This window comes from Oncorhynchus nerka, unplaced genomic scaffold (assembly GCF_034236695.1).
Source record: "Oncorhynchus nerka isolate Pitt River unplaced genomic scaffold, Oner_Uvic_2.0 unplaced_scaffold_2502, whole genome shotgun sequence".
Classification (NCBI taxonomy): Eukaryota; Metazoa; Chordata; class Actinopteri; order Salmoniformes; family Salmonidae; genus Oncorhynchus; species Oncorhynchus nerka.
In genome coordinates, this window is record NW_027038796.1 from 1 (window position 1) to 9387 (window position 9387).

The 9387-nt window shown below is 44.9% G+C and overlaps 2 non-coding genes across 2 annotated transcripts; both read left to right on the forward strand.

The window, feature by feature from the left end:
* The first annotated feature begins 5922 nt into the window (after nt 1-5922).
* Nucleotides 5923-5996, forward strand: trnai-aau (transfer RNA isoleucine (anticodon AAU)). Its single transcript has one exon. It is a non-coding gene; the product is annotated as a tRNA-Ile (tRNA).
* Nucleotides 5997-6065: 69 nt separating this feature from the next.
* Nucleotides 6066-6138, forward strand: trnaf-gaa (transfer RNA phenylalanine (anticodon GAA)). Its single transcript has one exon. It is a non-coding gene; the product is annotated as a tRNA-Phe (tRNA).
* Nucleotides 6139-9387: the final 3249 nt, after the last annotated feature.

The window sequence follows — 9387 nt, forward strand, 5'->3', positions numbered from 1 at the left end:
CCAAAGCAATGGCAATATAATCCAAGGTAAAACAAACAAAAATGTAGATCATTTTCTGTCATTTCAGCTGCTTGATGTGATTGTGTGAATGATTTAGTTTTTTATTTATTTATTTTATTTCACCTTTATTTAACCAGGTAGGCTAGTTGAGAACAGGTTCTCATTTGCAACTGCGACCTGGCCAAGATAAAGCATAGCAGTGTGAACAGACAACACAGAGTTACACATGGAGTAAACAATTAACAAGTCAATAACACAGTAGAGAAAAAAGGGGAGTCTATATACAATGTGTGCAAAAGGCATGAGGAGGTAGGCGAATAATTACAATATTGCAGATTAACACTGGAGTGATAAATGATCAGATGATCATGTACAGGTAGAGATATTGGTGTGCAAAAGAGCAGAAAAGTAAATAAATAAAAACTGTGGGGATGAGGTAGGTGAAAATGGGTGGGCTATTTACCAATAGATTATGTACAGCTGCAGCGATCGTTAGCTGCTCAGATAGCTGATGTTTGAAGTTGGTGAGGGAGATAAAAGTCTCCAACTTCAGCTTATTTTTGCAATTCCTTCCAGTCACAGGCAGCAGAGTACTGGAACTAAAAAGACGGCCCGAATGAGGTGTTGGCTTTAGGGATGATCAATGAGATACACCTGCTGGAGCGTGCTACGGATGGGTGTTGCCATCGTGACCAGTGAGCTGAGATAAGGCGGAGCTTTGCCTAGCATGGCCTTGTAGATGACCTGGAGCCAGTGGTTCTGGCGACGAATATGAGCGAGGGCCAGCCGACTAGAGCATACAAGTCGCAGTGGGTAGTATAAGGTGCTTTAGTGACAAAACGGATGGCACTGTGATAAACTGCATCCAGTTTGCTGAGAAGAGTGTTGGAAGCAATTTTGTAGATGACATCGCCGAAGTCGAGGATCGGTAGGATAGTCAGTTTTACTAGGGTAAGCTTGGCAGCGTGAGTGAAGGAGGCTTTGTTGCGGAATAGAAAGCCGACTCTTGATTTGATTTTCGATTGGAGATGTTATATATGGGTCTGGAAGGAGAGTTTGCAGTCTAGCCAGACACCTAGGTACTTATAGGTGTCCACATATTCAAGGTCGGAACCATCCAGTGTGGTGATGCTAGTCGGGCAAGCGGGTGCAGGCAGCGATCGGTTGAAAAGCATGCATTTGGTTTTACTAGCGTTTAAGAGCAGTTGGAGGCCACGGAAGGAGTGTTGTATGGCATTGAAGCTCGATTGGAGGTTAGATGGCACAGTGTCCAATGACGGGCCAAAAGTGTATAGAATGGTGTCGTCTGCGTAGAGGTGGATCAGGGAATCGCCCGCAGCAAGAGCAACATCATTGATATACACAGAGAAAAGAGTCGGCCCGAGAATTGAACCCTGTGGCACCCCCATAGAGACTGCCAGAGGACCGGACAACATGCCCTCCGATTTGACACACTGAACTCTGTCTGCAAAGTAATTGGTGAACAAGGCAAGGCAGTCATCCGAAAAACCGAGGCTACTGAGTCTGCCGATAAGAATATGGTGATTGACAGAGTCGAAAGCCTTGGCAAGGTCGATGAAGACGGCTGCACAGTACTGTCTTTTATCGATGGCGGTTATGATGTCGTTTAGTACCTTGAGTGTGGCTGAGGTGCACCGTGACCGGCTCGAAACCAGATTGCATAGCGGAGAAGGTACGGTGGGATTGAGATGGTCAGTTACCTGTTTGTTGACTTGGCTTTCAAAGACCTTAGATAGGCAGGGAAGAATGGATATAGGTCTATAACAGTTTGGGTTCAGGTGTCTCCCCCTTTGAAGAGGGGGATGACTGCGGCAGCTTTCAATCCTTGGGGGATCTCAGACGATATGAAAGAGAGGTTGACAGGCTGGTAATAGGGGTTGCGACAATGGCGGAAGATAGTTTCAGAAATAGAGGGTCCAGATTGTCAAGCCCAGCTGATTTATACGGGTCCAGGTTTTGCAGCTCTTTCAGAACATCTGCTATCTGGATTTGGGTAAAGGAGAACCTGGAGAGGCTTGGGCGAGGAGCTGCGGGGGCGGAGCTGTTGGCCGAGGTAGGAGTAGCCAGGCGGAAGGCATGGCCAGCCGCTGAGAAATGCTTGTTGAAGTTTTCGATAATCATGGATTTATCGGTGGTGACCGTGTTCCCTAGCCTCAGTGCAGTGGGCAGCTGGGAGGAGGTGCTCTTGTTCTCCATGGACTTCACAGTGTCCCAGAACTTTTGGAGTTGAGCTACAGGATGCAAACTTCTGCCTGAAGAAGCTGGCCTTAGCTATTCCTGACTGACTGCGTGTATTGGTTCCTGACTTCCCTGAACAGTTGCATATCACGGGGGCTATTCGATGCTATTGCAGTCCGCCACAGGATGTTTTTGTGCTGGTCGAGGGCAGTCAGGTCTGGAGTGAACCAAGGGCTGTATCTGTTCTTGGTTCTGCATTTTTTGAACGGAGCATGCTTATCTAAAATGGTGATGAAGTTACTTTTAAAGAATGACCAGGCATCCTCAACTGACGGGATGAGGTCAATGTCCTTCCAGGATACGCGGGCCAGGTCGATTAGAAAGGCCTGCTCACAGAAGTGTTTTAGGGAGCGTTTGACAGTGATGAGGGGTGGTCGTTTGACTGCGGCTCTGTGGCGGATACAGGCAATGAGGCAGTGATCGCTGAGATCCTGGTTGAAGACAGCGGAGGTGTATTTGGAGGGCCAGTTGGTCAGGATGACGTCTATGAGGGTGCCCTTGTTTACAGAGTTAGGTTGTACCTGGTGGGTTCCTTGATGATTTGAGTGAGATTGAGGGCATCTAGCTTACATTGTAGGACTGCCGGGGTGTTAAGCATATCCCAGTTTAGGTCACCTAACAGAACAAACTCTGAAGCTAGATGGGGGCGATCAATTCACAAATGGTGTCCAGGCACAGCTGGGAGCTGAGGGTGGCCGGTAGCAGGCGGCAACAGTGAGAGACTTATTTCTGGAGAGGGTAATTTTCAAAATTAGTAGTTCGAACTGTTTGGGTATGGACCTGGAAAGTATGACATTACTTTGCAGGCTATCTCTGCAGTAGACTGCAACTCCGCCCCTTTGGTAGTTCTATCTTGACGGAAGATGTTATAGTTGGGTATGGAAATCTCTGAATTTTTGGTGGCCTTCCTGAGCCAGGATTCAGACACGGCAAAGGACATCAGGGTTAGCAGAGTGTGCTAAAGCAGTGAGTAAAACAAACTTAGGAGGAGGCTTCTGATGTTGACATGCATAAAACCAAGGCTTTTCGATCACAGAAGTCAACAAATGAGGGTACCTGGGGACATGCAGGGCCTGGGTTTACCTCCACATCACCCGGAACAGAGAAGGAGTAGTATGAGGGTGCGGCTAAAGGCTATCAAAACTGGTCGCCTAGAGCGTTGGGGGCAGAGGATAAGAGGAGCGGGTTTCTGGGCATGGTAGAATATATTCAGGGCATAATGCGCAGACAGGGGTATGGTGGGGTGCGGGTACAGCGGAGGTAAGCCCAGGCACTGGGTGATGATGAGACAGGTTGTATCTCTGGACATGCTGGTTGTAATGGGTGAGGTCACCGCATGTGTGGGAGGTGGGACAAAGGAGGTAACAGGGGTATGCAGAGTGGGTCTAGGGGCTCCATTGTGAACTAAAACAATTATAACTAACCTGAACAACAGTATACAAGGCATATTGACATCTGAGAGAGACATACAGCGAGGCATACAGTAATCACAGGTGTTGAATTTGGAAAGCTAGCTAAAAACAGTAGGCGAGGCTAATCCGCTAGCACAACAAACAGCAGGTAAAATGGCGTTGACTAGGCAACGGGGCCGACAGGTAAGACAAACAAGCAGAAAGGAGTACCGTGATTAATGGACAGTCCAGCGTGCGTCAGCTATGTAGCCAAGAGATCAGTGTCTGTATTTGTATTTGTAATCTGTATTTCTTCTTTCTTTATGCTCTGGCTTCAAGGAAACTTTCCACAGCTTTGTTTGTGGGCCTCAATGGTGTGTGCTACGCTGCTCCTATAAAAAGTAAGTAATGTCTTGCTTTTTCATCTGACATTTTGACATCAGTGTTATAGGAAAGTTGCTTGTCATTGTTACATGACAGTAGGTTGTCGTAAGACAAGGCTGCATGAAGTGTGAACTGCAGCTTTCTTGGATCCACAAAAAAATGTGTTTTTGGGGAATGCGGGCATCGATCCCACTATTGGGTGATATAGCATGCTATAAAGCAAACACAATAAATTGATCAAATTCCCCAGCTGTTTGGAATTGCCACAAGGAGCAACCAAGAGGTCCAGTCTTGTCAGGCTATGTTGTTGGTGGACTTGTTAGTTTGCGCTCCAGCACTTGCAGAGGCTCGGTGCATCTCAGTTGGTTAGAGTGTGTTAGCTCAGTTGGTTCTACGCTGCTCTCTGAAAGTAAGTAATGTCTTCTTTTTCATCTGACATTGTGACATCAGTGTTACATGAGAGTTTCTTGTCATTGTTACATGACAGTTTCTTGTCATTGTTTACATGACAGTAGGTTGTTGTAAGACAAGGCTGCATGAAGTGTGAACTGGAGTTTTCTTGGATCCATAAAACAATGTGCTTTTGGAGAATGTGGGCATCGATCCCACTACCTCACGCGTGCAAAGCATTTGAGCTAATTCCCCAGCCGTTTGGAATTTCCGCAAGAAGCAACCAAGAGGGTCCAGTCTTGTCAGGCTATGCTGTTGGTGGACTTGTTTGTTGACGTGCCAGCACTTGCAGAGGCTCGGTGCATTTCAACAATTGAGCAAAATAGCAAATGGCCTGTTAGCTCAGTTGGTTAGTGTGTGGTGCTAATAATGCCAAGGTCATGGGTTTGATCCCCATACTGGATGTTATGTACATTTTGAGTGTCAAAATTATGAGTCACATGCATGTGAATTGTCAAGGGTGCCACAGAATTATGTTGAGTGAATTACCGGAATAGATCAGTTGGGAGAGCGTTAGACTGAAGATATAAAGGGCCCTGTTTCAATCCTGGGTTTCGGCATCTGTATTTGTTCTTTCTTTATGCTCTGGCTTCAAGGAAACTTTCCACAGCTTTGTTTGTGGGCCTCAATGGTGTGTGCTACGCTGCTCCTCTGAAAGTAAGTAATGTCTTGCTTTTTCATCTGACATTTTGACATCAGTGTTACATTAAAGTTGCTTGTCATTGCAACATGACAGTAGGTTGTCCTAAGACAAGGCTGCATGAAGTGTGAACTGCAGCTTTCTTGGATCCACAAAAAATGTGTTTTTGGGGAATGCGGGCATCGATCCCACTACCTATAGCATGCTAAGCAAACACAATACCAATTGATCAAATTCCCCAGCTGTTTGGAATTGCCACAAGCAGCAACCAAGAGTGTCCAGTCTTGTCAGGCTATGCTGTTGGTGGACTTGTTAGTTTGCGCTCCAGCACTTGCAGAGGCTCGGTGCATCTCAACAATTGTGCTCTGTAGCCAGCGGCCGGTTAGCTCAGTTGGTTAGAGTGTGTGATACGCTGCTCTCGGAAAGTAAGTAATGTCTTGCTTTTTCATCTGACATTGTGACATCAGTGTTACATGAGAGTTTCTTGTCATTGTTACATGACAGTTTCTTGTCATTGTTTACATGACAGTAGGTTGTCGTAAGACAAGGCTGCATGAAGTGTGAACTGGAGTTTTCTTGGATCCATAAAACAATGTGATTTTGGAGCATGCGGGCATCGATCCCACTACCTCACGCATACAAAGTATTTGAGCTAATTCCCCAGCCGTTTGGAATTTCCGCAAGAAGCAACCTAGAGGGTCCAGTCTTGTCAGGCTATGCTGTTGGTGGACTTGTTTGTTGACGTGCCAGCACTTGCAGAGGCTCAGTGTATTTCAACAATTGAGCAAAATAACAAATGGCTGGTTAGCTCAATTGGTTAGAGTGTGGTGCTAATAATGCCAAGGTCATGGGTTCAATCCCCATACTGGCTACTGACTTGAGTGTCAAAATTGTGAGTCACGTGAATTGTGAAGGGTGCCACAGAAGAAGTTGAGTGATTTTCCGAAATAGCTCAGTTGGGAGAGCGCTAGACTGAAGATCTAAAGGTCCCTGGTTCGATCCCGGGTTTTAGCATTTGTATTTGTTCTTTCTTTATGCACTGGCTTCAATGAAACTATCCACAGCTTTGTTTGTGGGCCTCAATGGTGTGTGCTACGCTGCTCCTCTGAAAGTGTGGGTGACATTGGTTATGTGGGAGAATTATATACATGATTTGATAACAAAAGAGAAAAGGTACACATGGGTTCGTTCCCTGTTCTGGTAAAATGCATTTTCTATTGTATAGGGCAGGAAGCAGTTAAAGGCCATGGAGGTAGGGGAGACTAAAAATGCAGACACATAGACGCTTAAGACCAGCTGGGCATACAAGGAACAAAGGGATAGAAAAAGGAGGGGGTCAGCTAAATGACCAACTGATGGATTACAGACATCAATCACAGGGCAGCTGAACACCCTAAAGCGAAAGGAGATGAAAGACACATGCAGAGGGACACATAGGGTTAATTACAGGGTCTGAGCACAGGCCACAGGAAGGGGGGATGTATATTATCTTTATGTCAAAGGAAGGGTCTTGACATCATATAATCTGGCCGAAAGCAGATGTGGGCGTTACTGGGCTGAACAAGCAGGACGTAAAGATTGGGATGTAACGTAATTTACATATGGGATGGGCTCATATGCAATATGTGGATAAATACTGGAGCCAGGGCTCTGGAAAAGGTGTGGGTCCTGCGGGGCTCTCCGGCTTCTGATACGGGGGTGTATTAAAAGTCTATCATTGAATTCAAAGTTCCTTCCATGTTTGAATCGATTGGCCACTACAGATTTTGGCGAGCTTGCCAGGAGTGATGAGAGACCGGTCCTGTCTGATGGCGGGGTCTTTTGAACGATCTGGCAAACACTGGTGGCCGCCTAACTATGACGAGGTAAGCAAAGAACTTACTGTAGTTATGTTTGCATAGATTGTTTCGGAGATCCTGCCTCAGCAAGAGGAGCGTAAAGTAGGTCTCTCTCTCTCAAATTTCCTAAAAACTATAGAAACGAAAGAACTTTTTGAATTCAATGAATTGCATGCATGTGTGTAAGCTTGGGAATTGTATAATGAATATGCATGTTTGGTAAATAAATAAGCGGGGGCTGTGAACTTCGCTGGTGTAGGGTGCGTGATTCGGACGGCCCCCCTCGTTTAGTCATTCGCAGGGGACTGTTGTGTGAGCTGAGTGTTTAGCGCTCTCTGGCAGAGTGGTTGAAATCAGGCACAGGGCTACAGCCGTCTGTTTATATGTTTAGAAAATAGATAAGTAGTAAGATAGATAAAATATTCATGGCTACCGCTTCAAGGAAAAGGTCTGTACAGATGGGTATTTAGTAAATAGATACACATGGCTACCGTTTTGAAATGAAGGTCTGTTACGGGTGAATATTTAGAATACAGAAAGAACGTTAGCCTGATTGTGCGACGTTCATCTTAAAAAGGAAATCCTGCGATACCGCTTCAAAATATTTACCAGAAGGTCTGTATGGGTAGGCTACTTTTTTGATAAGTAGATAGGGAAATATTCGTGGCTACCGCTCTATGAAAGAGGTCTGAAACGGACGAATATTTAAAACACAGGAAGAACGCCAGCCTGATTGTGCGACGTTCAACTGAAAAAGGAAATCCTGCGAATATAAAACGCTCCGTCTGGCTAAACGGGGGTTTATAAATCAGTAGGTCGCGCCACGATATTGCTCTAACGTAGAATAAAGATCAATACGGGGTGGATGAATAGGATATGAAGACAAGCTGATCCGATTAGACAGTAGTCTTGTCATGTCGTAAAAATCCTATAGGATAATACCTGTTTATGTAGAGGAAGTGAATTAAACTAGGGGATAAAACTATAGGTCGTTTTTTAGGTAAAAAAATGAGGGGTATGAGTGAAAAACCATATAGGATAATACCAGCTTATGTTGAGGAAGTGAATTAAGTTAGGTAATAGACTGTTTTGTTTTTAGAGAATGCTTGTCATCCGGTCAAATTAGACTTATGTTGTGGGAAGTGAATTAAGTCCAGAGGGAGAGACTGGTTTGTTTTTAGGTAAAAACAAAAGTATTGAATGAATGAATGGAATTGAACGAATGAATGAGAAAGATGTTGTAATACAATTCTGTGTGAGGATAGAACCAAGTTAGGGACAAGTCGGATGTGGTTAGACGGAACGTCCAGAAGAGGGGGTGCGCAGCCCTCCTGTGACAGAGTATATAGTTAGACTTCTTCTGACTGGCCAAAAGTGATCCTCTATCAGCTTAATACATTTACAGAGTGATCCCTATCATACCTTAAGGGAAGATTTCGGCAGTACCTGTATGGTTAGTGAGAAAGTCCATATTGCAAATGTACGGTCCCTTACTAGACGTCCGAAATCGTTTGTAAAATTCGCGGACGGCGTCGGGCCGAGCGGCAGGGCCGGACCTACCAGGAAGTCATCAAATGAACTTTGTCGGACATTCGGTTTCCGTTTTACAAAAATAATAAGATTTAGGTCATTTTTCCGCTGTCCCGGAAATTCCCACAAGAGGGCATAAGCAATCATATTGCTATTGGACAAAACATCACGATTCACGACGGGGCCTTATCTCGAAAACTGAAAATATTTAGAAGCCGAAACTCGGTGAGCGTAGGGGCGGCATAATGGGCAGTTGGCCCCGAACAAGATAGCGTCTAGGCCTCAACGGTTTTTGAATTATGGCCATTTATCTGGGATTAAAGGTCCAAAATGAAAATAGAGAAATTATTTTTCCACTTCACGTCAAAGTCAAGGAGCCTCCGGGGTCAAAAAAAAAAGAACAAGCCATTTATCTATCGTCATTTTTAAGAGAAATCGTACAACGACACGTTGGTGATGTTATCGGATAGGTGTTTTTTTTTTCAACGGTTACAGATCCAGTTGCAGGGTGTTCTTACGAATCTTTTTAAAGTGTGCTGCGGAGTTCTGCGAGATTTCTGTGATTTTCTATGATTTTCTGAAATAACACACACTCGCTAAACCCTCCGTAAATAACTCAGTTCTTAACGTAAAGACTTCAAACTCAGGATTCTGTAAAGGCATACCCAAATCATGATTTGAGTTTATTTATAGCTTCCTGTGCCAACCGGAAGTGCCTTAAATGGTGTCACAGTGGCAGTTTCCAAGGGTTAAAAAGGTCAGATCTTTTCAAAACTTCATATGTGTGATTAGGCAACCCCCATAAACTGTAAGTCAGTCATTTCTCCCAACAGATGTCAAAGAAAAGCTCTCTCTCACACACACACACACACACACACACAGAAACACACACACA